The sequence below is a fragment of the Pinus tabuliformis genome, chromosome 8, assembly GCF_031772625.1.
Source record: "Pinus tabuliformis cultivar Carrire ecotype Pingquan chromosome 8, CPIR1, whole genome shotgun sequence".
Lineage (NCBI taxonomy): Eukaryota > Viridiplantae > Streptophyta > Pinopsida > Pinales > Pinaceae > Pinus > Pinus tabuliformis.
In genome coordinates, this window is record NC_142294.1 from 508,046,808 (window position 1) to 508,052,298 (window position 5,491).

The following is a 5,491-nucleotide window of genomic DNA, read 5'->3' on the forward strand; positions in this document are numbered from 1 at the left end:
TGGCCATGGCTCTGTGGCTGGGTCGTTGGATGGTCATGGCCTTGGTTGCTCGCTGCATTTAATTGAAAACCGTTTTTTTTCATGCAACCTTGCAAATAAGGCTCCAGAGAACCCTGAAAATCTTTCAAATTGTTACGAATTTTGAGAAAATATCTCATGTTAAACATAATTCACCCCGTTCTGAGAAAAACCCATGTTTTAGATTTTTGATATTTGGTTTTATTTGGTCACAAAATTCATTTTAAAAATGATGTTTTTAACCTCTGCAAATTTGACCTCTGCTCAGATAATGTCGGGGGAAATTCATTTTTTTTTTTTTTTTAATATGGAAAACGCACAACTATCTTTAATTTTTTCAAAATCACACATAACATTTGTAGCAATTTGTTTCCTTGGCTTCCATGAATTTTTTTATTTGTTTACTTTATTCTCATTTTCGTTTTTGTGTTTTTATTTATTTTTATTATTTCTTTGTTTTTTTGTAATGTTATTTTTTTTTTGTTTTTTTGTTTTTTCAAATTTGTTTAAATAAACAAATCTCTTTTTTTTTTCTTTTAAAAAGAAACAAATAATGAAAGCGATTTTTTTTTTTAACAAAAGATATACTAACATGAAAATCCTTTTTTTGATCCTCCAGGTCACACAAAGCACAGGAGGAGAGCATACTCAAGTTTTTATTAGTTGATTCTTCTCTTTTAAAAAAAATAAATGAAAAGAATCGATCTCTTACCTGAAACTATCATTCTTCCACCTTCGCTTGTGCTCCTCGTTCACAATCGTTTGTTTTATTGCAATTTTTTCTTGCCAAGGGTTAGTAAATGGGTGGTTCTTACTACACCACAAAATTTCAAATTTATCCTAAAAATCACAAAAACTTGTTTTTTTTATTTGTTAGTCATATTCTTTTGAAAATGTAATCAAACATTCTCTTAAGTATAAGAGAATTTCCAATGCATCTATTTGTGCAACAAGATCATGAGTAGATTCATATCCAATTTTGAAAAGTAAACCCTATTGAGTTCTTGGACATGATCATGAAGACTAACTAGTTGAAACCAAATTTGAATGTGATCTTTAAGTTTTTTATTTTCTTCAACAGTCATAGCAAAAAACTTTTCAGATCTTGTTTTTGAAATTGGATTTTATTTTATTTTTATTTTTATTTTTATTTTTTATTTTATTTTATTTTTATTTTTTTTCGCAATAAAAGGGGTTCTTGATTTTAATGTTCTATGTTATCTATATGCAAATGTAATTAAACTTAAAAATAAAAATAAAATGCTTAAATGCATCTAACCCCAAATGAAAATGACCTTAAAAGAAAATTTTTCCTAAACAATCCGCCTAACTTAGTTACATCTAAGTTTGCTTCCATGGCAATGGCACCAAAATGTTGGGTGATTTAATTATCTGTTAAATCCCTATTATTTAATTGTTAGCCCAGGGTGGTTTCGTAAAACTTAGAAGCAAACCAAAATATATGGGACCTTAGATGCAACTATAATCAACTTTAGAAGATAAGTTATGGAAACTGAAGGGAATGCAATTATAAACTAATTAGAAGTGCATATTACAAATATAAAATTTAACTAAGTAATTTCTAATTCATTATGTAATAAACAGGAAAAGTGGCTCCTAACTTAGGAGAACTAAATTTTTCCTTCTTCTAGAATACTACTTCATGAACAGAAATAAAAAAACCACTAATGGACAATAGCTTAAGATGCATAAACAAATAATAGAAGAGGCTCCTAACTAAGGAGGTCCTTGTTGTTCTTCACTACAAATTCATTCATCATTAATGTCATTGCTGGAAAACTGGAAATTCAGAAAATCACTTGAAATTTGAAAAAGAGAATGAATTTGAATTATTGCTCATATCAAATGGAAGAGAGCCTAACTTAGACCCTTGTTTGTCCTTTCATATGCTGATAACATTTAAACTAAAATTCATTCATTAATAATGAAAAATATTCAAACATCTAAGTAATTAAGTGAAACTAAAGTCTATAATGAAATAATTCTATAATGAAATAAAATGTTTCTTTGATCCTTTTAGAGTGAGCTTAATTCTCTTAAGAACAAAGTGACAAACTATTCCATAAATTCATATGCTACATTAAGACAATTTATATCTAAAACTATAGAAATAAAACTTTATTCTATTCCATCATAAGTTAGGATACACGCTCCAAGAGTCCTCCCTTTGGAATGGAGGAGGCACTCCTATTTATACAAAAACATAAGCAACTAACTCATTAATGGAGATCCACTAATCCCTCCTAGATCCACAAATCCTTCATGTGGTTACAACCAATATGAGACACATATTCCTATATCCATGATTTTTCTCCATGAGATGTGCTTGACCCCTATCCCAAATCTCCTTCAAAGCTTAAAGAGAATTTTAATTTGAGTCATGGAGGCCACATAAGAGTGTCTTGGAACCTCCCAAATCACCTACGCATGTCACCAAGCTCATTCCACCTTTAGGTATAAGCAAATACATGTATTTTTCTAACTTTTAATCATAAATTCACTTTAAATACATAAAATAAATAACTTTGGAAAATGAAAATATGAACCCATATGGTAATGGAAATATAATTATAATGTGATGAAATGAAGTGACAAAATGAGGATAAAGGTGAAAATATAGTGAAAGTTTATGTTGATTTTGCAGCCCAACAAAGGGTCTTCTCCACCCTGCTCTGGTTCTTTTGTGTTTGGATCTTCTTCATCCATGAGCTCTGGCTCATACGCGGTATTCTTCCCAAGGTCCACAAGGACCTTCTGAGGTATCTTCTTGGGGCCTTCCTTCAGTGTGCCTACGTTTTTGCTGGACCCTTCCTGGTTTCCTTCGGCTTCCTTGCTAGGGTCCAGCCACACACTTGACTAGTTAGAGACTACGAAAAAAATGTCTTGCTTGGTGACCAGGTAGGGAAGCTCATACTATATTCCCTCGGCATCTTTCTTCACTTGTATATGTACATTGTGGAAATCTTTTTTGAAGTTCGCAACTACGAGGTATTGAGAAAATAACACCGGTGATAGTCATGGCTTCTAGTTGACCACGGTGCAGAGATCCATCTCAAACAACACCCAAAATTGTTTGTTTTATACCACCTCACTACGATCCTTGGAATCCCACAGTGAAGCATACCTTGTAGCTTCACACAAGTCTAGGTCTACATCGAGGAACTGTGATTCGTCGGGGATTCACCGTCCTGTAAAATCAATTAATAGCAACAACCATTTACGAGAATAGTCATCAACAAATATAACATAATACCTTTGTTTGGCCATGGATGTTGTTGAGAATGGTCCACACACATCTGAATGGACTCACTCTAGAATATCCTCTGCTTGACTGTCTCTATCGTGAAAGGAAGACTTGGTGTATTTTCACAAAGTACACCCCTTGCATGTATCAACTTCCTCAAGCATACCTTTGGGAAGACCGGTAGAGATCTGCTACAATATCATCAAAGCCCCCATGATGCAAGTGGCCCAATCGCTTGTGCCACAACTCACCAATGTCTCGACTCTGCACCCTTTCTGCTTTTGTGCTCAAAGCAGCAGACTCCTCAACCTCCAGCTTATAGAGATTCTTCACCCGAATCTCGATGTTCTTTACCTAACCCGTGGCTAGGTGTCGAAGGAATGTCTTTCCTTTTTAGAAGATCACATCATAGCCTCTATCCTCAAGCATGGAAACGGATACCAAGTTCTTCTTCATCCTGAGCACATACATAACATTCTTCAAGGTGAGTGGAGCCCCATGCTCCCTTTGAAAAGTAATCATGCCCAATCTAGTAACACTATACTTCCCTTCATCACCCATCTCTATATGCATCTGGAGATCTTTATCCTCCAAGTCACTAAATAACTCTTTGTCACTAGTCATGTGGAATGAAGCTCCACTGTTTAAGTACCATACACTTCCCATCATTCATGAAACCATGCATGTAATGAAGGAAAAGTCCAATTCGATTTGAGAATCCAAAGCCTCACCTGCCACTCCTCTTGGGGACTTCTTCTTGGACTTCTTGAGTGGACAATTTGTAGCAAAATGGCCCAGCTCATGACAATGAAAGCACTTAACTTTCGTCATGTCTTTCCTATAGCCTCCATGATAAGAATCCAATATGGAACGGGAATATTTCCCTTTCCCCTTCTTCGCCTTAATCACTAAGGCATAATTCTCTTCATCATCAGTCTTTAATGAAGAGCTATCCCTAGTGTACCTCCTAATCTCCTCCTGCATCAAATCCGACCACATTCGTTCCCAATCCGGGCCGACCACTGAAAGAGTCCTCATAACTATGCCAATTCTTTGGGAGTCCTAGAAGAGTAAGACTCACCATATCATCCTCAGCAATCATGGTTCCAACAATTCCAAGTTCATCACGACACTGAGTGAATTTGTCAAGTATTTTGGAATCATCTCGCCTTTCTCCATTTTGATTTTTTGAAGCTTGTCCTTCAATGACAGTTTCCTTTCATCACTGTTGTTCTGATAGAAGTCCGCCAATGTTTTCCACATAGCATATGAATTTTCCTTTCCATGGAGACTTGAGACAATGTGGTCTCGAACTCCCTCAAGGATTATCCGCCTCGCCTTCGCCACACACTTCTTCCATTCGACCAAATTCTATGCATTCGATGTTGCTGGCTTAGGAATTTCTTGATCAACAAATTCCTTCAAGCCATTATCCTCTAGCACAACCTCCATTATGTGCCTCCAGGCTATAAAATTGGAGCTACCTTCCAAGGCATCCTTGAGCCACAAATCGTAGAACGCCATTTGTTGATCTTGAAGTATTTATTGCCAATTTGAATTTCACTTGTAACCCAAAACTCAAAACCTCAAAATCTCCTCTAGTATATTGTTCTTAGCTCAGATACCATGTAGAATTTACCATAGATTCACAAGCTCATGTAATGTACTAAAGCACAGGACAAGAATCTACTTCTACTTTCAACCAACAGAATCCAATAAATCGATGAAAACAATATGAACAAGAAGAAGACAAATCAATGGCACATAACACAAGATGTATTTGGGGAAAGTCATTTCTCAAAACCCCACTATCTGTATTGCATATATCAGAAATATGAGTGAATATACAAATCTTTTTCTCACAAGAAAAATTCCGCACACGTATGCTCAACTCTCTTAGCTCACAAGCTATATCAAGCCAAATACTTATCCTATTCAACAGCTCTCCAAGTCCCTAATCTCTTGCGTAATTCGTAGGATGAATAGCCTATATTTAAAGGGAATTCGTGCTTCCAAAATGACGCAATCCAAACATAGGATAAATCCCTGATGCATGCATGATATTTACACTCCAGTAAATAATACCACTAATTGTACATTGTCCCTACACTCTAGTCTCAACTGGGTCTTTCTCTGAACTGACATGCATGAGTTTCTCATGAGGGAATCTTCAATTAACTAGAGTAGCACTAGTGGATGCATTAGTGC